This window comes from Acomys minous, assembly GCF_964271855.1.
Source record: "Acomys minous genome assembly, chromosome: 16".
Lineage (NCBI taxonomy): Eukaryota > Metazoa > Chordata > Mammalia > Rodentia > Muridae > Acomys > Acomys minous.
Genome location: NC_140498.1, coordinates 57,216,216 through 57,240,202, shown reverse-complemented (window position 1 = coordinate 57,240,202; position 23,987 = coordinate 57,216,216). Strand labels below are relative to the sequence as shown.

The window sequence follows — 23,987 nt, the reverse complement described above, 5'->3', positions numbered from 1 at the left end:
TACAGCTTTCTGGCACACGAGTCCAGTGCCTGGACATCAGCCTTCCAAAGAAACTTCTAGAAGGATGTTAGAACGATGCATTCTCACCATCCCAGAACTCCTTGCTCCATCTACTGTTTATGCATTAGTTAAAATGGGCGAGGAACAGCAGGCCATCTCGGCCTAGTAGCTACACGCAGGATCTGTGCTTCAAAGACCAGCCATCCCAGCCTACATGCGGGCTGCACCATATCAGACTGCCATGCCCAGCACACGCCTCTCTACGGGAGCCCTGTTCAAAAGACTCACTTGAGAGTCCAGGAGCTTTGCCTGCCTGTATGTGTCTGAACCACTCATGTGTCTGGGCCGGCTCCTCTGGAGCCGGAGTTACAGATGGTTGTGAGCCACCATGTGGGTGCTGGAAATCGAACCCAGGTCTTCTGCAAGAGCAGCCAGTGCTCTAACCACTGGGCCATCCTTCCAGCTCTTATCAGGCCAGTCTTTGCTTTTACCTATACGTTAAGAATCATAGGGCTGTGAGCAAGATCATCTCAAATATTTCCCCTGCCCAAAGCTCAAATTTGAAGTCTGGGAGCTTTGTGGCACTGTGACTCAGTGGCAAGTTCTTAAGTCAACTATGTCTTCTCTGTCCCCTCAATTCGTCAGTAGCCACCAGCTCCCCAAAACACCTCCCTTACACACACACACACACACACACACACACACACACACATACACTAAAGCATGATAGACGGCAGACTGAGTCACCTCACCCTATTATAGCGTTAATTTGAGCAGGCAGCGATTCATTCATGAATGGGGTAGCTCCAGAACCTCAGGAAGTTTTGAGGCTCCAACCAAGGGGGTGATGGTGGGAAGGGGGCAGGCTTTCATAGTGTGAACTTGATGAAGACAATATTTGGCTGGTTCCAGTGGACCGGTGGCCGTTTTTTGGCCACTCCAGGGGAACGGCCCTTGTCAGCCGATGGATAGCCCAGGTTGGCTGTGGACCGGCTGAGCACAAGGTGGGTTTGGGCTTGCTTACCTACGGCCCCAGTGAACTGTGGTCCAGCCCAGTGTGCTGGTTCCTGCCATTGTTGGGGTGGGGGTGGGGGGCTTCATTTCAATCTTTAGCTGAGGTCACAGAGTTAAAGAGGATCCCTTTGGGTGATCACACACGTCTGTGCTCTGCTCTAATTTCCTTTCTCTAGTGACATTTACGGGATGTCCCAGTCATTAAAGTTGGACGTAAGTGAATTCTCTTTTCTCGGTACATTCTAAGTTTGCATTTTATGGCCTCGTTTAAAGTTGTGCACATCCTGTGACTGGCTTTGGCCCAAGTAATGTAGGCAGAAGGTGACATGGGAGAGTCTGTGACCAACTCAGTTCCTGTTCTTCCAGTGTCAAGGAAGTGACTGTCCGGTACCCATCAGCGGACAGTCACGCTTCCCCACCTGGCGCTCACTGCACACGGAACACGAGCTGGAAATAAACTTCACTGTTAAGCCCCTCTCCCTCCTCCTCTCTTTCCCTCTTCTTCCCTGCCATCTCTCCACCCTACCCGTGTGTGTGTGTGTGTGTGTGCGCGTGCAGGTGAGTGTGTGAGCGAGAGTGTGAGCGTGTGAGTGTGGGGAGAATGCTAGGCACCGTATCATTGTGAGTAGTGAGTACTGGGCACTGAATCATCTTCTGGCTCTTGTTTGTTTCTAAAGCTTTCATTGGTCCACTGTCTGTCCTCACTGTTTCTAAAGCTTTCATTGGTCCACTGTCTGTCCTCACTGTTTCTAAAGCTTTCATTGGTCCACTGTCTGTCCTCACTGTTTCTAAAGCTTTCATTGGTCAACTGTCTGTCCTCACTGTTTCTAAAGCTTTCATTGGTCAACTGTCTGTCTCTCGTTGTTTCTAAAGCTTTCATTGGTCAACTGTCTCTCGTTGTTTCTAAAGCTTTCATTGGTCACATTGGGGCATAGGTGTCCTTTCTTTCCCTGTTTTGCCTTTTCTGTGGCTTTGGAGTCCCTATCTCCGACTGATGGCTCATCTATCTCTTTCTGGTCAGTTACTCACAGTTGCTGGTCCTGCCAAGTCTTGCCAACCTGTGGCCATTCCTTGCCACAACTGTCTTCACTCTCACCATTGCTTTAAGTTATTGCTTTAGGCTGGGCGTGGTGTGGCGCAGGCCTTTAATCTCAGCCCTTGGGGAGGCAGAGGCAGGTGGATCTCTGTGAGTTCGAGGCCAGCCTGGTCTACAAAGAGAGTCCAGGACAGCCGAGGCTACACAGAGAAACCCTGTCTTGAAAAACAAAAACAAAAAGAGTTTATTGGTTTAGACTGTGCCTAGTGGTGCAAACTTTTAATCCCAGCACCTGAGATGCTGAGACGGATGGATCTCTGTGTTTGAGGCCAGCCTGGTCTGAATGAGTTCCAGGCCAGCCTAGGCTACATACTTTACCAAACACGAACAAATAAAATTCAAACCCACCAAACACAAACTGTCTTAAAGACAAACAAACAACCCTGAACAAACAAACAAACAAACAAACAAACAAACCCCCACAAAAGCCAAACTGTTAGGTTATAAGTGTAGAAGCTACAAAGGCAAGACTGGAAGTTACCCAGGCTGCATGAGACATGTGATTGTGAAGGTTTTGGCTCCGAGCAGAAGTCTCCTGGCCTCCAAGCCCCATTCTGGCCCTTGGCCCTTGCTGTCCTGGGTGGCTCGCTGAGTGGGCCTCAGAGTCTCATGGTGACATGGTGTCTCTATGGTGCGTGTCCTCCTGTGGTTGCTGTGAGCAGTTAGTGAGGGAATGCCTGCAGAGAACTTTGACAAGAACCTGGGAGCCTGCAGGTGCATCCTACATGCTCCAGGCAGGAGGCCAGAGCACAGCTCAGGGGGCAGCCATTGTGGCCTTAGGGAAGTTAATGACCTCTCTGAACCGTTTCCTTGTCTTTCAAATGGTGACAGTGGTACCGACCTCACAGGAATGCTTCCAGGTTAAAATCAAACAAACCTTGGAAGGATTTCAAGCACACATTGTGTCAGATCACATGAGACATGCAATACAGACCTGTGGAGTGTTTTTATTTTATTTTACTTTTTAAATCCTCAGCATTTATGGAAACAGCTTGTGTGCTCCCCTTCTGTGCCTTTGCCTAATAGTTTGAAAGATGGAATTCCTCGTGTTGTCCGCTCTCTTCAATGGGTGATTTCTTTGATCCAGGGATGCGGTGTTTACATTGGGTGTCAACAGTGACATTCGAGAGTTATTTTATTTTATTTTTTTAACGATCATTTCTCAGAAATTCTATAGAAAGCGAACACCTTTAGAGACAAAATAAACGTAAGATTTGCATGAGTTCTTGCAAATGCCTGCTCGACATCTCCAGGATGCTTGACTTTGCTCTGCGTATCCTGGCCATGGGTTGCTGCCTCTCGCATCGAACCTCAGAATTGTTTGTGCTAATTCTGCAAGTTCTGTTTGGTCCGAGGAATACTTTTGAGTGAAACTTTGAAGGGGTCTCCTTGTATGGTACGTCTTAGGGGTACTTGAGGATACTTTTATTGATCTCAAACTTGCTGAAGCCACCAAACCTTCGCAGGCACCTGCACAGGGACCCCGTGTGTCACCTTTTCACCTCAGAAGGCCGGGACTCCACTCCAGCCTTATGCTGATCACATCAACTTCTGACTGCAGGTTCCCTAAAGAGCAATGAAATGTAAGTGCCCACGTGACGTGTGACGTCACGTCTCTTTCCTCCAGTCATGCCTCTCGAGGGGCCAGACCGCCCTGTTTTTCTACTCCATAATCCCCTCCAAGGCTATCTTCAGGGGAGCCCATCGTTGTGTTGGGAATTTCACCCCCTCGTGAATAAACTCTGGAAAACTGCTCACTCGAGTGGGCAAAACAGGCCTGGTTGGGTAGCAATGACCTCTTCCTGGATGCATCAAAGAAGCCCAGAACATTGTCTAGCGCCTCGTTGTGTTATCTCTTGGCAGTTACCCACGAGCTACTAGCAGGTGCTAAAGAGAAAGAAGCCGAGGGAGGGGGGCAGGAGAGAAGCAGTTTTCATGTGGGTGGGGTGTGAACTAAAAAAAAAGAAAAGACACATAATAGCACAAAGGACCTCAAACAGCCCAAATAATCTCAAGAGATAAAGCTAGTGGCTTTACCGTGCATGACGCATGACGGTGAGTCCGCAAATCCGGTATGGTGGCCAACTAGAGAATGTCAGCCTGCATCCAGGGGACGACGGGAGAGTCACTTTATTTCCCTCCTGCCTTGTTAAGCCATTTTACAACAAACACAGGGGTTGCGCTTCAGGTGACCACCACCAGGAGGCGCCGTGGTTCACTAAAACCAGCCTCTTCTAGTTACTTCCCAGAGAGAGAGAGACGGGGCAGGGGAGAGGTTTGAGAATGGTTTACTCTGGGGGTCTCCAGCCCTGTAGTGTCCCATGTCTTAACCATTGGCTGAACCCAATCATCTTCTCCGAGGAGGACGGCTGCCTGCTGCCCTGCTGCCCAGCTGCCCAGCTGTGTGGGCACACACCGAGCCTCTCTGCTTCCCTTCGGTCCCTTGCCTCTCCAGGCTCTCTCTTCAAAGTTACTCCCTTCCTGTACCCGATAACATCGGGGTGGGGGGACAGCTCCATGGCTGCAGCTTTTTCGGTGACTAACTGAGCCTCCGCGCCATGCCAGAGACAGAGAGGCTATTTGTGTGCTTCTCAGGAAATTTCAAGCTCTAGGTGGGAAAGGACTGGGTTCCTGGAAGAATGCCTTTAGAACAACCATCCTCGTAAGAAGCGAAACAAACTTTTTTATCTGTGTCCTTCCTGTTTCCTCCGTCCAAGGTACCCCCTCCTTTGGCCTGCCTAGTAAGAGAAGTTCAAAGGCTCAGCCTTCCCCAGCCTCAGGCCCAGGGGCCATTTTCTTTGAACGCTATGTTTTTCTGCAGTTGGATGTTGAGTCGCTCTCTTCAACCGCCTAGGGACATCACAGGATGACGATTTTGAAATCCAATTCAACTGATTTCTGCTAACGCTCTTATGTAGATCCTAGTCCATGTATTTATTATGTTATGCCCAAGTTTTCAGAGGAGAAACCATGTCTTGTTCATATGTCATTAGGAGGCAAACGCACACAGTGGTGTCACTGTCACTTAACGGGCTCACTTACTTTATTATGGTCTGCAAAAAACGTATGCCCGTAATACCTCCACTTATAATATTATGAGTGTGTTTTTCTGTCTGGTCCTACTTGTAGATATTCTTCCCCGGGGATCATAAATGTAACGGTGTGTAACCCAGATGCCAGCGTTACTCAAAAGACATCCTCTAATGCCGGACGTGGTGGCACACACCTTTAATCCCAGCACTCGGGAGGCAGAGGCAGGCGGATCAATGTGAGTTCGAGGCCAGCCTGGTCTACAAAGTGAGTCTAGGACAGCCAAGGCTACACAGAGAGACCTTCTTGGGAAAAAAAATTGAAAGAAAGAAAGAAAGAAAGAAAAAAAAAAGGCATCCTCTGCTACGATTCTAATCTTTAGAGGAAGCCCAAGAAGGAAGGTGCCATCGTGTGCAACATTGGTGTAAATTAACCTGTTGGAGACTGCGGAACTCATAAAGGGAGGAGAGACAGAGAAAAGTGAGCGCCAGGCATGGGGGCAAATGGCCAGCGGAAAGGGGAGGGGGGACTGGGGGGACAAACCCAGAGGAGAAGTGAACGAAAAGTGCTCTGTAAAACGCAAAGGCAGTGACCCGGTGCCCAGGCCTCTGAAGGTTTTGGTGGTGGTAAAGGAACGAAGAAACTACAGAGGAGGGGAAGAGACGACAGTGGCCCCAGGCGCGACGTCAACCTTGGGTGGAGGGTCGGGTAGCCATGACGTAGAGAATCATCGTAAAAAAGTGACCGGGCGCCAAGGCTGACTTGGTTCCTTCATATGAGGCATGACTGGTTGCAAACAAACTTCAGGGGGGAAATAGCGTCCAAGAAGAACAGGACTTTTTTTTTTCTTTTCTTTTCTTTTCTTTCTTTCTTTCTTTCTTTCTTTTTTTAATAGACTGAGTTCAAGGAGAAAGTCAACTACACAGAGTCTGGTTTTTGTTTTTCCAAATTAGTTTATTTTATTTTATGTGTGTGAGTTTTGGCCTGCATGTATGTATGTGTCCCACCTGTGCACACGGTCTGTGGAGGCCCAAAGGCGACTTCGGGTCCCTTGGAACTGGAGTTACAGACTGTTGGGAGCTGCAACAAGCAAAAGAAAAGTATTCTAAAATACTACCATTTCCTTTTCAGACTCCATTTAATCACAGGGAGAAACTAAGTCCAAGCTTCCAGGCCTTTAGGGGAGCTGGGGACTTCCCAACAGCTGCACAGCCTCTGTTGTAAGGACACAGTTGCCTGAGCCCAGTCATCTCAGGGACAACTTGTCAGGAAACAGTTGCCTGAGCCCAGATACCTCAAGGACAACTTCTCCATCTGCTGGCAGGGTCCAACTAAGTCCATGTTCGCAGGCCCAGGAACCAACTCCTACACTGATTGATGGAAACTCCCATGCTCACCTCTTATGTCAAAATATGATTGGACAACGCTACAGCCCACCCCGATGGTTTCATCCTTGAAACATGCTGCACAGTGTCCCTTTCGGGGTCGCAGGTCAGCTCCTGAGTCTGCTCAGCAGCCCTGGTCGATCAGTAGCGCCTCCATGACAATAACGTCTTGTCATCTGCCTTGAGCTGGTGTTTGAGTTAGGTTGGATTTAAGTGGACCCCACAACAGCACTAATGAGTAACCTGTCCACTGGCTGAGACGAAGCTTTGTTGCCACCTGCACTGGGTACTCAGTGTGTCCCTCACCACCATACACTCCCGGTTAAAAAAAAAAAAAGATTCAGTTCCTTTCACTAAATGCTCTTTTTTGCTTGTCTCTTTCGATACATTTATTATTTCTTCCTTTCGGCATTCCTTAGTGGCCTGTGGTTTGTTTATTTATTTATTTATTTATTTAGGTTTTTTTTGAGACAGGGTTTCTCTGTGTAGCCTTGGCTATCCTGGACTCTCTTTGTAGACTAGGCTGGTCTCGAACTCACAGCGATCTGCCTGCCTCTGCTGGGATTAAAGGCGTGCGCTACCACACCCGGCTGGCCTATAGCTCTTTGTGAAGTATTTGTCTGCTTGATACACACATTGTTTCTTCCTCAATGGCCTGTAGTTCTTTGGGCAGGTTGAGGCCTCACGGGCTTGCCCGGCTCTTTTTCGGCATGTCTAGTGTTATGCGTGTTCATGCCATGTTTGGCAGTCGTGCTGGTGAGAGTTCATGAGTGCAGCCTCTGACATTCCTAGAAGGCGCGGTCTCACAGGAAACTCCCCGTTCCTCTGGCTCTTATGATCTTCCCGTCCCTTTTTCTCTAGGGCTCCCTGCATCACTTCTCCGCATCCCTGAGGTGTGGGAGCTGTGTTGTTGATGTGTCGGAGCCTGAAGTGGATTGATTCTTCACAGGTGCCTGCCTGTCCTTGGAATGGTGACTCTGCACACACACAAGAAGGCCTCTGCTGAGCCTGGCCACCTCCACCCGCCAGGAGCAACCCAGAGGACACTGTCCAGAGAGCCTGGGCCCTCCATCCCCGACCCCCTATTCAGAGCCTCAAGTCACGGAAGCCGGGGCGTGAACAGACCGACTCCCGAACACCAGACACAGTCTTACAGGCAGGCTGCGATCCCAGACTAAGAATTCAGGTAGAAAGTGGAGTCTCCACATATCAGAGCTGTAACCAAATAGCTTCCATTTCATCTCATTTTATTTATAAACTTTATTTTTGTATCAATTTCTAGATGTTTTGTTTTAGCCTTTTGGGGGGGCGTTGAATTGCTTTGCTTTCTCTTCACCCCTTTACAATAATTTCCTGATGATTCCTCAAATGTCTCTCTCATGTTCCTTCCCCTCTTTTTCTCCCTTTCTCTAGCCTCTTAACTATCAACACTTTCAGCTCCAAAAAGAGAATAAACTACATTTCCTGATTAGGACCCTCCTGTGCCTGTTTGATGCTTCCCAGGGACTCAAGGGACATGAACAAGTGCTTTAGCACCAACACTGCTGTCAAGCCCTTACACGTTAGTGTAGGCTTCCCCGAGTGGCACGGAAACGTACCTCAAGCGAGGACGAAGACTCACATGAAATTAAACCAATGCGGGGTGGGAAACAGGACTCAGTGCACAAGAACAGCCATGCTGGGTGGCTCGCAACTGCCTGAAACCTGGGTCCCAGGGGATCTGATGCTCCCTCTGGACACTGGGCGCCTGCACTCAGGTGCACATACCTACACACTCAGGCGAGCGCGCGCGCACACACACACACACACACACACACACACATGCACTGATAAAATAAACCTTTAAAAATGAAGACAGAACAAATAATACACAGAACCAGTCAAAAGTTGCTTAGAGAACATAGGCAAACAGGAGACTGAGAAGCCTTTAGCCAAGTTAGCCAAAAGAAAGAGAGAAACGACCAAAATTAATAAAATCGGAGCTGAAAAGGGAGATATTTATAAAAGGTTCCACTGAAATCTGAGATTGTTAGGGAAAACTATAAAAAACCTACTGCAAATACTCTAAAGATGGATAATTTAGGAGAAATACAAAAATTGCTAAATACACATGACTCATTAAAGTTAATTCAGGATGACGGACAGCAACACTGACTCATAGCAAGCAGCTGGGCAGAACCAGAAATTGAAAGTCTCCCAATAGAGAAAAGAATAGGACACAGGCAGAGTCTTAACAAATGCAGGACTGCGATAGTTTTTGTATTCTGTCTGGTTATAAGAAAGCAACAGAAAGGACAGCCAGAGAAACTATTGAGCTGACAGAAACTCCCAGTGCATACATGATTAGGCGGGGCATCAGGAGGGAGTTAAATCCTCTTAGATCTGAGTGATATTGAAAACATAAAATAAACAAATTCAGAAATTCATAAGATCATAAGATACGTTTCTGAAAATCTTCATTCCCATAAATCAGAAAAATTCGAAAGAAATGGATAAGCTTCTGAACAGATATGATCTACCAAACTTAAATAAAGAGGATATTTATAACTTAAACAGTTGTACAAAAAAATGATATGAAAATGGTAATAAGTAGTCTTTCAACTAAAACAAAACAAAAGAAAACCACCCAGGCCCAAATGGATGCAGCTGAATTCTATCAGATGTATTATTATTATTATTATTATTATTATTCACATGAGACAACAAGAAATATAGCTTATTGTACACAAGTTATACTAGGCCACAGATGAGAACAGAAGTGGTCCAGAATGCCACAGGCCCAGGGCAACGGAGGCTGTTGAGTTTGTAAGGACAGCAGTCTCTCCGAGGTGGCCCTGGCGAGGAGATGTGAGCTTCCAGGTCCACTGCCGACAATAAGCCGACAGCACACTGTCCTGTCCGGACAGCAGCGTGCGGTTCTACAGCCTGTTCTAGCATCCGGGCCTCCACCATGCCTTACGTCTGCTCTTCTGCCTTGGAGGGGGCACAGGCTAATTCGCTTTGGCCCTTGCCTTGGTTTTCTTCTCTTGCTCTTCAGCCTGCACGGTGTCTTGTTCCTCCACTTCACTTTTATGGTGCAAGAGTTTCAGGGAAAGGGCTGGAGAGGTGGCTCAGGGGTTAAGAGCACTGCCTGCTCTTCCAAAGGACCCGGGTTCAATTCCCAGCACCCACACGGCAGTTCACAACTGTCTGTAACTCCAGTTCCAAGGGATCTGACACCTTCACACCAATGCACATAAAATAAAACTAAATAAATTATTTAAAAAAAAAAAAGAGTTTCAGGGAAGACGGAGCTAAGATTGAGAGCTTTGCCAGACTTTTTAATGAAGAATTAATACCATTGTTCCTCAAACTATTCCATGAAACAGAACTGAAGAGAACACTACCAGACTCGGTTTGCAAACCTAATACCACCCCTGATGCCAAGCCAGACAGAGACATAAAAAGAAAATGACAAGACAGTATCTCTGATGAACACAGATACAAAAATTCTCAGTAAGATGCTGGCAAACCACACTCAACAACACATCAAAAGGTTATTTATTAGAATGGAGTTGGCTTAATTCCTGGAATGCAATGGTACTTCAATAAACACAAATCAGTAATCATAGCACATCACAGGGACTCAAGAACAGAAGTCACAAGACCCTATCAGTAGACGCAGAAGTTTTGACAAAGTCCAGCATCGCTTCATCATAAAAACTCCAAAGAGTGGCTTGGAGTGATGGCTCAGAGGTTAAGGGCATTGACTGTTCCTCCAGAGGTCCTGAGTTCAATTCCCAGCAACCACATGGTGTCTCACAAGCATCTATAGTGTGATCTGATGCTCTGAAGGCCTAGAGGTCTACATGCGGGCAGAGTACTGTGTACATAATACATAAATAAATAAATACATAAATAAATCTTTTTAAAAAACCCCAAAGAAACAAGCAATACAAAGAACATACATCAATATAATAAAGCTACATACAAAAAAGTATAGCCAACGTTCTACAAAATTGAAAAAGAATCAAATCTTTCTGCTAAAATTAGAAACAAGACAAGGGGACGCAGGAGAGGCGAACACACGAAGGGACACATCCTGACACACTGACAGTCTAACGAGAGCCATCTTAGTGCTGGTGTTGACATTCTTGAGGGGCGCCTACCCACTCCCTGCTCTCTCGCTTGTTTGAAGTCTGCTTTAGGGTGAAGGAGGGCAGGAAGACAAGGCAGGTGTGAGGTCGGCAAAGACGTTGCCTGGATATCCACAAAGACAGCCAGCAGACACTAGGGTGCCAGCTGGGGGTCTGCAGTTGACTCGGCAGCAGGTCCCAGCTTCCCTGGCCTCCCCCACTTGTGCCTGGATTGGCAGGGCCGGAGTTTTGCAGTTTACCCCCAAGAGATTTGTTGCATGTATACTGATCCTGTTGTGTGCTTGGTGCTGCACTATGCATTAAATATAGGGTGAACAGGTCCTGGGGTCATCTTGACATGCTTCTGCCCATCAGGAAGAAAGTAAGCAAGCAGGAGCTCCTCTGGCTTGGATTGCCCAGGCAGCCATATTTTTAGAGGAGAGGATTTTGGGGAGAGGATGTTAAAAAAACAAAAAACAAAAAACAAAAAACACTGATTAATAAGTTCCGTGGCTTCTAGAGCAATCAGTCTGTGCCTGGAGCTGATGGTCTGTATTCCAATGACTCACCGCGTTCCAGAGAACCCGGGGCCGGAGAGTGGAGGAGGCCGAGAGTGAAGGAAATAGGTCAGAGCAAAACAATGCAACATAAAGGGCTGACTTATTCATAAATGTGTGTGTGTGTGTGTGTGTGTGTGTGTGTGTGTGTGTGTGTGTGTGTGTTTTAAAGAAGATGAATGGAAATAATTTTACTTCGGAAGTGAAGCGTGCTCATTTGACTACAAATAGCTGTTTATTCCCGATTTCAAAAAAAAAAAAAGTAGTGTTGAATGAGACTACGTCAGGGTCGCTTCTGGGAACCCAAGAATAGATGAGTAAGCATGACAGCCCAGGGAGCGAGGGGAGAGGTAGGCGTGCTGCTCAGCAGCTGTGCACCGTGGGTGAGTGAGGGTTCAGTTTCATCCGTTAGCCTCTTCCTTGAGTTGTTATTGGGGAGGGACGTGAAGTGGAGGTGGGAACTGTAAAAGTTTCAAACTATAAGATGACTAGTAATTTAAAAGTTAAAAAAAAAAGTTATGTTTATGAAGGTTTACCCAAACTTATGTCTGCGGACCGCAAGCATGTAATGCCTGTGTCGGCCAGAAGAGGGCACCAGATCCTACCGACCCGGAGTTACAGGTAGTTTGGAGCGACCATGTGGTTGCTTTGTAAGAGTAGCCAGTGCTTGTAACCATCTCTCTCTCCCTGACCAGTACTTTTTTTGTATAGACTTGAAGACTGTAATAAAAGGAATTATACATGTTATTTGTATTGTGTGGTTTGAATGGCAATTTTAGCTGGGAAGTACCCTGCTTTCAAAAATAAAATGCTACGTCCCTCCCCGCTTAAATCTCAGACAGAAAACATGTTCTATGCACAGTGACCTCATAATCTGAAATGCCTATTACTTACTCAGAGCATGAACTAATGGTTTCTATATTTTACCCTTAGAAATGACATCTTTTGCATCTTGAATATTTATTTTCATGTGCTAAGAGAGATGAGAATGGTAGCCAATGATCCACCAAAATGTAAATTAGTGAGCTGGAGAGATGGCTCAGTGGGCATTCGTGAGATATGCCTGAAACACTTGTCACTAGCATCTTCTGCGCAGTGTAGGGGGAGGTGTGTGTGTGTGTGTGTGTGTGTGTGTGTGTGTGTGTGTGTGTGTGTGTTGGGGTTAGTGATGAGGAGAGCGCAGGGAACTGCTGACTGGCACCTGGGAGACAGGCGTGATGAAGTGACACCAGGTGGAGCAGGAAGTCATCAACACTTTGGCATTCTTTTTTTTTCTTTTTTTCTTTTTCTTCTTTTTTTGGCCCCAGAGCTGAGGACCGAACTCAGGGCCTTGTGCTTGCCAGGCAAGAGCTCTACCACTGAGCTAAACCCCCAATCCCCTACTTTGGCATTCTTGGCGGCCTTTCACACCCCTGTCCTGTCAGAGGAGGGCCAAAGCTATCAGAGGTAAATTGAGACTCTTCAGGCCACCTCCCCTTTGAGGTCCCCAGAGTCAGGATATCTGTAGCCTCCATTACAAAGTGTTTGCTTGTGTGTGTGTGTGTGTGTGTGTGTGTGTGTGTGTGATGTGAGAGGACCAAGTCCACTGGGAGTGATGTCACCCCCTAGGCAAGTGGTCCAGGATGATATGAAAAAGCAGGCCCCGAGGGCCAGGCAGTAAGCAGCGTTCCTCGTGGTCTCTGCGTCAGCGAGTTCCTGCCTGGACTTCGCTTTAGGTGGACTGCAAACCGAAACAAACCCTTTCCTCCCCAAGCTGTGTTTGGCCACGGTGTTTTATGGCAGCCCTAGAGACCCTCGCTAAGACATGGAAGTGAGGGGTTGGTGTGTGCCTGGAGCCTGGCGGGACATGCTGTCTGCAGTGCCGCAGCGGGAGCAGGCTGCACATCAGCGTGAGAGCCGGCAAAGAGCTTCTACAGAGAGCATGGAGTCGGCTGCCGGCTAGGATGGGGCCTGTATCTAGGCTGGGTTTAAAATGATGTTTAAAGAGTAACTGGTATGCAATTATGGGGTGCATTATGACATTTGATAGAAATAAATGAGATGATGATATCAAAGTGTTGCACGCCCACCACCTCTGACCTTTATGGCGGCATTGTGTTGGGACTTTGTACACCGAGTGCCTCCTAATTCAAACATTCTGTCCTGGAGGGAGGCAACTCAAGTCTCATGAAACAAACAAAACTTACAAGGCTTGAGAAGTTCCTGAAACTTACAAGATCACCAATCTCCTCCTCCCCAAGGCTTTGTAAGTAGTAGCAAATGCTGACCAAAGGAGACTCTAAGCCTGCGGCCATTCTGGGAGCGCCTGGCGTGTAGCTCCTGTGAGCAGACACACATGCTGAGATGGGGTTTCAGGAGATATGGGTGCCTTTGACCCTCTCTGCCTGTTCATACTCTTCCAAGTAACCCCAATAAACTCACAGGATTGGTCCAGCATCAGTGCCCTACCTAGGGTCGTGACCTCCCCCAGGAAAGGTCACAAGGTCACAAAGCATGGGGCACAAAGACGATCTTGCCCTCTATTTTGAAGTATTTGATTCCTGTTGTCAACTTCAGTGTCTGCTGTGCTACTGAATGTTAAATGTTAGCCCCCTCTTTCCAACTGTCCCCCATTCCTGTTAACCGTCCTCTCTCTCTCCATTCCTGGTCCAGCCTTTGGCAATCATCAGCCTGCTCTTGGTCACCGTGAGTTGGGATTCTTAGCTTCCACATGTATGTGAGAGCATGCGGGTTTGCCTTTCCGTGTCTGACATCTCACTCCACGGACTGTATTTGGAGATGGTGTTTTTCTATGGCTAGCTCCTGGGTACGACTGTCAGAGCCACTTGGAGTTGTTGGGAACAAGAAAAAGAAACGGGGTTGGAGAGATGGCTCAGAGGGTAAGAGCACTGACTGCTTTTCCAAAGGTCCTGAGTTCAATTCCCAGCAACCACATGGTGGCTCACAACCATCTATAGTGAGATCTGATGCCCTCTTCTGGCCTGCAGGTGTACATGCAGGCAGAGAATTATATACATAATAATAAATAAATAAATAAATAAATAAATAAAAGGAAAAAGAAACTTGTTCTAAGAACCGCCATTTTGTTTTCAGACTCCATTTAACCATAGGAAGAAACTAAGTTCAAGGTCCCAGGGGACTGGGACCCAATAGCCGAACAGCTACTGTCATAAGGAGACAGTTTGTCTGAGTCCAGACACCTCAGGGACGGACAGCTTCTCCATCTTGCTGGCAGGATCAAACAAGTTCATGTTCCCAGGCCCAGGAACCAACTCCTATCCTGATAGATGGAGAAATGGAACAATAACTTGGCATAGATATTTGTGGTTCGCAAGCTTAAATACTCTGTGGTATTCTGGTTCAGGGCCGTAGCTCAGCTCCTGGGTCTGTTCTGCAGCCCTGACCGACCAGCAGCGGCTTGATGACGATTCGCTTTGCCATCTGCATTGACCTGGGGTTTGAGCCAGGTTGGGATTAAGCAGATTCCACAACAGGATGTCCTTGATAAGGATGCAGACTTGGGGGCTGGAGAGATGGCTCAGGAGTTAAGAGCACTGTCTGCCCTTCCAAGAGGTCCTGAGTTCAATTCCCAGCAACTACATGGTGGCTCACAACCATCTACACTGTAATCTGATGCCCTCTTCTGGCGTGAAGGTGTACATGCAGATGGAGCACTCACAGATAAAATAAATAAATAAATTAAAAAAGGGGGGGGGGGAGCTGGAAAGATGACTCAGTGGTTTAGAGCACTGCTTGCTCTTCCAGAGGTCCTGAGTTCAATTCCCAGCAACCACATGGTGGCTCACAACCATCTATAGTGTGATCTGATGCCCTCTTCTGCAGATAAAAACGCTCGTATACAATAAATAATAAATAAATAAAGCTTTAAAAAAAAGGATGCAGACTTGATTGGCAGGTTGCGGGTAGGGCTTAGACATAAGAGGGGCAGGGTTGTTTGGTTGTTTGGTTTTGGTTTTTCGAGACAGGGTCTCTCTGTGTAGCCTTGGCTGTCCTGGACTCACTTTGTAGACCAGGCTGGCCTCGAACTTACTGTGATTCGCCTGCCTCTGCCTCCCGTGTGCTGGGACTAAAGGCGTGCACCATCATATGTGTCTTTAAAAGAATGACCCCAGGTACTTCTTACCTCCTGCGTATACATGTCTGAGATCTCAAGTCAGCAAGGCTTGCTTTTCTCTTGCTGTGACAAACACTGACCAACAGCAACTTGGGGAGGAAAGGTTTGTTTGGTTTCCATTTCCCTGTCACAGTCCATCAGTAAGTGAAGCCAGGGCAGGAACTCCAAGCACGAGTTCAGACCACCCACTATGGCGGAATGCTGCCGGTTAGCTCACTCGGACTGGGTCTCAGCTGTCTTTCTCAGGCACCTGTAGCTCCCCTGCCTAGGACTGGTCCAGACAGGATTTCACCTTTTTTTTTTGTTTTGTTTTGTATTTTGAAACAGGGTTTCTCTGTGTAGCTTTGGCTGTCCTGGACTCTTTGTAGACCAGGCTGGCCTCGAACTCACAGAGATCAGCCTGCCTCTGCCTCCCAAGTGCTGGGATTAAAGGCGTGCGCCACTACACCCGGCTTCAGACAGGACTTCAGAGGCCAGCCTGGCCAATCTGATTTGGGAGTTCCTCAGCTCAGGTTCCCTCTTTCCTGTTGAGAATAAGCTGTGTCAAATTGATAGCTGAAGTTGGCTATGACGGAAGTGGGGGTTTGGGGGAGGTGGGGGGGCAGACAGGGGGGCGGGCAATGTTTCATCAGCTTGCTTGTGTTTCTCAAATTACGCTACCTTGAGAGAGAGATTGTTTGAGGGTGGCAGAGAGTTCCACACGGTCTAGGTTCTCCTTCTTTCTCTGGTCCAGTGTGACTCCTGCATCTCAGTGAGCATCCTGGCTTGGAGTCACATGACTGATACCCACCTCACTTCCTTCCCTGGTACCAGCCGTATAGAAAAGCCATCAGCAGGAACGCTTCAGCCCTCTCGCTCTGTAGCTAGGGACCACATGCTCTGTGGCGTAAAGCACTTCCCCCTACCCCCGTGCTATCTTATGTTTCCACAGCTCTGGAGTCCAGGCATGGCTCAGCTGGACCTGGCCCACAGGCTGTAATGTGGTTATCAGCCAGGCTGGTTCTCAGAGGAAGCCTGGAGCTCTTCCAGGATTTGTGGTGCAAGCGTTTCAACACATGAGCTGCTGGGGGCCAATTTCATGGCTAACTCATAAAGCTGTCAACCATGCCACTTCAGGCTTTTAGGCCCAGCGATTGAGGACACGTTGTGAATAACATACATCCTTTCTGCCAGGAAAGAGAACGCCTTCAGGCAAACTCCCAGCAGATCACAACTTAGCTCACGTGCATGCCAGGTAGAGATTTTGGTAAATATCCACAGACATTGACTTTGCTTTAACTAAAAGAACAAAGAATTTTTCCCAGGAAGACATAGAATTCACGAGGGAACCTAACTTCCCCCAAGAGTTCCTTGTAGAAATAGCCGTGCTTGGCTGAGATCCTGCTCCTTATGAAGCCCAGCCTGGCTTCAAACTCAAATCCTTCTGCTGGGTTCTCCCCAACCCGGGGGTTTCAGGACTGTTGCCACCAGTCCTGGCTTAATGGAGATACCTTTCTAGTTGGTTTCTGCAACCCTAACTGCTCTCTACATTTTGTTTGCTCTTCTGCTAAATAAGTTTGAACCGGGGAGGGAGGTGGGGGGGATGAGGTGGGCCCTTAGGGTCCTTTCCAGTTTTAAACTCTTATATTCTACCATTTTCATCCTTGCCAACCTATTAGGAGACAGCCCTGTAGTAAACAGTGATATTATTATTATTATTATTATTATTATTATTATTATTATTATTATTATTACTACTACTACTACTAACATCATCATTTTTAAAAACTGTGTTATTACTAATGTGCTACCTTGGGTAGGCAAGTCATATTCCATAATTCTTTTTTTTTTTAAGATTTATTTACTTATTATTATTTATACAGTGTTCTGCCTGCATGTACACCTGCAGGCCAGAAGAGGGCATCAGATCACATTCTAGATGGTTGTGAGCCACCATGTGGTTGCTGGGAATTGAACTCAGGACCTTTTGAAGAGCAGTCAGTGCTCTTAACCTCTGAGCCATCTCTCCAGTCCATATTCCATAATTCTTATGCCCGGCCTGAAGTGTTAAGTCAGTTGCTGTAATTTCTCTTTAGGCATATACAGGTCAGTTACAATCTTTTCATCCTGAAGATTAAGAAATGACGAACTGATGGCTTCCACGCAAGGGAAGGAGCCACTTCGTGTTGTTTAGTCCCACTGCAATGCATACTCTCTGTCGCTTTTGTAACGTACACTGGCAGGTCATCACACTGTGACAGTCATTGTCACTTAGGAAAGGGTGGTGGTCGTCTGCAAGTTATCTCTGCCACCCAGTCTAGGTGGCTACTTCTTAGGGTCAGAGCTTGTAAAAACATTGTTCTGGTGAAATAGGGGACTTGGAGATAAAATCTGAGCACTTTGTATCGAGAGGAGGAGGCAATCACCTAAGTTTACTTAGGAAGACACAAAGTGAACTGTGCAGAGCCGGGTGTGGTGGTGCACACCTTTAGTCCCAGCACTCGAGAGGCAGAGGCAGGTGGATCGCTGTGAGTTCAAGGCCAGCCTGGTCTACAAAGTGAGTCCAGGATGGTCAAGGCTACACGGAGAAACCCTGTCTTGAAAAACCAAAACCAATACCAAAAAAAAAAAAAAAAAAAAAAAGGACAAAGTGAACTGTGCAGGGTGTGGGCTCCCACCGAACCTTCCAGGCCACTGTACCAGCTCCAGCAGCCGCAAGAAGCTAAGCTCAACCACACACCGGTGCGCCAACTAAAGAAATGATCCAGTCTTCCCACAATGGGACAAGTCATACTCAAAAGGGTCCAGGGACACCGCCTCTCCAAGTTTATCTTTGGGTTTTGTCTTGAACTTTAGGCTGAAATGGAGGGGGGCTTGGGCCAGGGAGTGAGGGAGGGGCGTGCACAATTAAGCTGTATTGATTGACTGGCGTGTAGTCCACCCAACAATGTGTCAGCGTTGGTCCTTAGCAGACCTCCTTTATTCACTCATAAATATTTCTACCTTCCAGTAAGGTTTGCTTGTACACATACCTGTGCAAAACTCCTACCCTGTGAGCCTTTCTTTCTTTTATTTTTATTTTTAGTTTTTTTTTTCCAGACAGGGTTTCTCTGTGTAGCCTTGGCTGCCCTCGACTCGCTGTGTAAACCAGCCTGGCCTCGAATTTACAGCGATCCGCCTGCCTCTGTCTCCTGAGCACTGGGATTAAAGGCATGCACCATCATGCCTGGCTCCTGTGAGCCTGTTTTGAGAGGACCCTACTCCTTTGCCAGATAAATCCCTTCCTTTGTGTCCTCTGATTTCTTTCTTTGATGGAGGTAACCTGGAGGTACCTTGTAGAGGTCACATACTGAGATGCCCTCAGCCTTTGCCTGTGGACGAATGCACCGTGGAACTTTCCCGGTAGGATCTAGGAAGCCTGCACGGTCAGTCAGCGCAGGTCAGGCTTACAGAGTCCAAGGCGCTCTGTTCTCTCTGGGTCTCACTTGGTTGGGCTGTAAGGCCGGCATCTGAAACTACCTTAATGGCTGCAATTGCATCCTGTGGGTGAGGTCCCACTGAAGGAGAGAGGCTGAGCGCACGGCAGGGCTTGGAGCCTCAAGCTGCCAGGCCACCCTCAGGGTTGCGCTTGGATCATCTATCTGCTCCTGTTCCATACGCCAGAGGATGGGTGGGGGGCGGCGGGAGGGGGATGGGAAGGGCAGCAGGACTGGCCTGGCGGTCTGGTCTGTGTACTGAGCATATCCAGAATTCACCCCCCCGCCCCACCTCTCCCCCACGCCCCCCCAGCCCCAACCCACGCACATCGAGGGTCTAACGTGCAGACAGCCTTCCTGTATCCCTGTGCCAGAAGACATGGGATGTTTGCTAGCAATAAAAACACATCAGGTAGAGAGAGGTTGTACAACATTGGGAGGTGTTTTTTTCTTGTTTGGGGTTGTACAACATGGGGACGTGTTTGCGCTTTGTGGCCACAGCGCTGTCCTGTGGGCTGTTTGCCCTCTGCTGGGCAGACTGGGTAGTAACTCTGAAGACAATAGCTAAACGGTTCACACTACTCTGGTGCCTCATATTTGACCATGTCCCCTGAATGGGGAGACCTGGTGGCACTCAGAGGAAGGATAACAGACTATCAAGAAGAGACTTGATACCCTATGAGCATATACAGGGGGAGGAGGTCCCCCTCAGTCACAGCCATAGGGGAGGGGAGTAAGGGGAAAATGGGAGGAAGGGAGGAATGGGAGGATACAAGGGAGGGGATAACCATTGAGATGTAATATGAATAAATTAATAAAATAAAATAAAATAAATAGGTAAGCCATAAAAAAAAAATAGTTAAATGGAGCTTTTTACAAATCAGCTAGGACTTGGTTAGTCTTTGCGTTTGGGAGGCTGCAGTAGGTGGATTTCTGTGAGTCTGAGACCAGCCTGGTCTATAGAGTGAGTTCCAGGACAACCAGGGATATACATAGTGAGAGTTGGAAAGAAAGAAAGAAAGAAAGAAAGAAAGAAAGAAAGAAAGAAAGAAAGAAAGAAAGGAAAGAAAAGCAAAACAAAAAGTCAAAATTCCAGTTGAGGTCTTGATTGATCAGGGATTTTCTTCTTCAAGATTACTGATGTTTGGGAAATATTTCTGTATTATTGGAAGTCATAAACAATGTATTATTAACTCTTTACACTGCTGCCTCTATATAGCCTGTTTTTCAGATAGTGATGCATTAAATGCCTGGTGGGGGGGGGGGAGGGCATGACACCATTGAAATTAGAGTTTTGTTTTCTTAGCTCATTGTGTGTGTGTGTGTGTGTGTGTGTGTGAGGTATGTGCGTGTGTTGCATACATGAGATAGCCACACTGGCGACTCATAGATGAAAGGTGAAAAGTGAGCTTCCATCGTGTAGGTGTAGAAGTTTTACTTACCCACCCCAAGTCTGTTCCTACTCCCTTGTCTGCCAAGCACAGTGGCATGCACTAATGTCCGCCTTCTTTCTTTCAACATGACAGAGGGAATCTCCATTGAGGAGCTGTCTTCATTAGATTGCCCTGCAGACATACCTGTGGGGCCTTTCCTTGCTTGCTGTCGGTGTGGGAGAGCCTCGCTCACTGTGGGTGGTGGTGCCATCCCTGGGCCGGTTGGTCCTGGGTCCCGTAGCCCTGAGGAGCACCGCAGTAAGCAGCGCTCCTCCATGGCCTCGGCTTCAGCTCCTGCGTCTGGACTCTGCGTTAGCATCCCTGGAAGATGGACTGTTCCATGTAAGCCACGTAGACCCTTTCCATCCCAAGTTGCTTTGGTTGTGGTGTTCATTACAGGACCAGGAAGAGAGCTAGGACGGCAATATATCAATATATGACAACCGTCAGAGTAAGTGAGCCTTAGAATCTGGGACCCCCATTTTGTGTTTACTCTCTGTCACCTGTATGGTATCTGGGGCCTCCAACGACTTCCTCTGTTAACACACAGGAGGATGACCGTTTCAACACAATTTGACCGCTCATGTCCTAAAGTGTTCTGGAAAGAAGCGAAGCTCAGCGAGTAGGTGGCCCACTCTAGCGTCACCCAGGGCAGCCCTACCGTCAGCTGATCAATAACCCACCAATATTTCCTGGCCTTTCCCCATGTGCCCAGTACTGGGATGTTCTAACTAACTAGGGTGAAATGAAGTGTGTGCTTAGCTAAACAGGATGAAGAAATATGTAAGCCAGTTCCCATGTGGTACATGTCTCACAGGCATGCGCTGTGGATGTTCCAGCAAATTCCATGCCTGAGCAGCAGGGAAGGTCCTGCTGAAGGACACAAGGCGCCCAGTGCACGCCAGCATACCTTCAGTATGGGGGTGCTAGTCACACAATTTTTTTTCTAGTGTGTAAAAAAATTGTATGCATGAGTGCATGCTTGAGTGTATGTGCGTGCATGTGCGTGTGTGTACAAACATGAATTTGTGTGTGTGTGTTTGTGTGTGTATGAACATGAATTTCTGTGCATATGTGTTCATGGGTGCCCGTGTGTGTGTGCCTGTGTGTGTGTGTGTGTGTGTGTACGAACATGAATTTGCATGTGTGTGTGTGTGTGTGTGTGTGTGTGTGTGTGTGTGTGTGTTAGCATGAATTCAGTTATTGGATTCCCTGGAGCTGAAGTTACAGGAAACTGTAAGCCACCTGAGGCAAATGCTAGGCAGCAAACTCAAATCCTCTGGAAGAGCAGTACGTACTCTTAATGAACAAACCATCCCTCTAACTCCTAGTCTTTTTTGTAAAAGATTTAAAAAATAGTTTTTATTTTATGTGTGAGTGTTTACCTGTGCACATTGGGTACCACACATGTGCAGTACCCTTGGAGGACAGAGGAGGGCGTCAGAGTCCCTGGATCTACAGTTGTTAAGTGGCTGGCGGCCACTATCCAGGTGCTGGAACCAAACCCAGGCCCAGGTCCTCTCTCAGAGTAGTAAGCATTTTTTTTTTTTAAATAAAAAAGTGTTTTTGGGCTGGAGAGATGGCTCAGTGGTTAAGAGCACCGCCTGCTCTTCCAGAGGTCCTGAGTTCAATTCCCAGCAACCACATGGTGGCTCACAACCATCTATAATGCAATCTGATGTCCTCTTTTGGCCTGCAGGTGTACATGCAGGCAGAGCACTGTATACATAATAATGAATAAATAAATCTTAAAAAATATATATATATATAACTTTTTAAAAAGTGTTTTTGTTTTTTGAGACAGGGTTTCTCTGTGTAGCCTTGGCTGTCCTGGACTCACTTTGTAGACCAGGCTGGCCTCGAACTCACAGCGATCCGCCTGCCTCTGCCTCCCAAGTGCTGGGATTAAAGGCGTGCGCCACCACGCCTGGCTTAAAGTGGTTTTTTTTTTTTGTTGTTGTTGTTGTTGTTTTTGAGACAGGGTTTCTCTGTGTAGCCCTGGCTGTCTTGGAATCCCTCTGTAGACCAGGCTGGCCTCAAACTCATAGAGATTCGCTAGCCTCTGCCTCCCAAGTGCTGGGATTAAAGGTGTGCATCACCACAACTGGCCTATTAAGCACACTTAACTGCTGAGCCATGTCTCCAGGCCCTAGTTTGTTTGTTTTAAAATCATCATCATGATTATCTTTGGACTTTTTTTTTTTAAACAGGGTTTCTCTGTGTAGCCCTGTTATCCTGGAATTCTTTGTAGACCAAGCTGGGCTCTGCTGCCGCTGCCGCTACCCTGCCCCTGTACTGAGATTAAAGGCATGTGCCACCATGCCCGGCCATCGTTAGTTGTTTTTTTGTTTTTTCCTGGAGGCAGTTCTCTAACTTTATTTGACATTCAGCAGGTTAGTTCTCGTCCAAGTTGACAGTCTGTAGATTCTTGAATGTGGTAACAGGCACGTAAGTAACCAACGTGTAGAGCTCGTTGGCCGATTCCTCATCTTCGTTACGCTTTCTGGACAAACGCACTCGGATGCGATATGGAACATTCCTTATTCCTTTGGCCCAGACAGCTGTGTTGAGCCTGGTGTCTAGGCGCACATCTGGAGTCTCCGTCTCCTTTATGACAAATTTCCGAATTTCTTTGAGTGCCCGAGGAGCACGCTTCTTGAAGCCCACTCCATGGATGCGCTTGTGAATGCTGATGATGTATTCTCGGGTCACCACCTCGTTGATGGCAAACGGCCGTTCTTCTTTTCGCCACCCTTTTTTGTGGGAGCCATTCTGCTGGGCCAAAGCTGGAAAGCGTCGTTAGTATTTTTAATGTCCAGAGCAAATGTAGAACCTTGAATATGCCAGGCGGCCATTGTCCCTGAGCTGTGTTCTCAGCTGCTTATCTGTACATGGCCCAGGATTTTGAGACCAACCAGAAACTGGTAATAATTAAAAAAAAAAAACTACATTATTTTGGCTGATAAAGAAGACCAGTGTGGAGTAGTAGGAGGCTTTTGTAGGCTCCAACTCACTTGAGGAACAGGACAGAAAGGAAAGCTTAATTTCAGCTTGGTTAAACACAACATAATTGCACTAGCGAAATCATTATGCTAATTTAATTAAAAATGTAAAGAGAAAAACAAACGTGTTCGCTAAAATGGTACCTACTTACTTAAGCTTAATGAGATTTCAACTTGAGCATTTCCCCCCCTCAAACCAGAAACTGAATTAGAGTTCTCATCCATATCACATCAAATGGTTAACCTGCCTCTTTTATTTCCAGACAGACTACAGAATTACATATCTTAAAAATTTTAGAAAAACGGTAAATGAAAATGATTGGTTGTAAAATCTCAGGATCGGCAAGTATAGTTTAAGTTAAAAAAATATACCAATGAAAAAAAATCAGCAACTTTAATTTATAAAATGAACATCTCATTATGTAAAATTTAAGAAACCATTGAAATACAAGGCAAAGAATAGCCTGGGAACTAGTTACAACAAGAGGCTAATTTACTTAAGAAATCTTTTAAAAGACTTTTTGTTTTGTTTTGTTTTGTTTTTTGTTTTTTGTTTTTTGAGACAGGGTTTCTGTTTGGCCTTGGCTGTCCTGGACTCACTTTGTAGGCCAGGTTGGCCTTGAACTCACAGCAATCCACTTGCCTCTGCCTCCAGAGTGCTGGGATTAAAGGTGTGTGCCACCATGCCCGGCCTAAAAGAGATTTTTTTTAAAGGTATTTATTTATTATGTACGTGGGTGGTTTTTTTTTATCTGCGTGAACCAC

General features: G+C 47.0%; 1 pseudogene across 1 annotated transcript; it reads right to left on the bottom strand.

Moving 5' to 3' along the window:
- Positions 1 to 22,614: 22,614 nt before the first annotated feature.
- On the bottom strand, positions 22,615 to 22,991 carry LOC311585602 (large ribosomal subunit protein eL31-like; annotated as a pseudogene). Its single transcript has one exon. The product of its transcript is annotated as a large ribosomal subunit protein eL31-like (transcript).
- Positions 22,992 to 23,987: the final 996 nt, after the last annotated feature.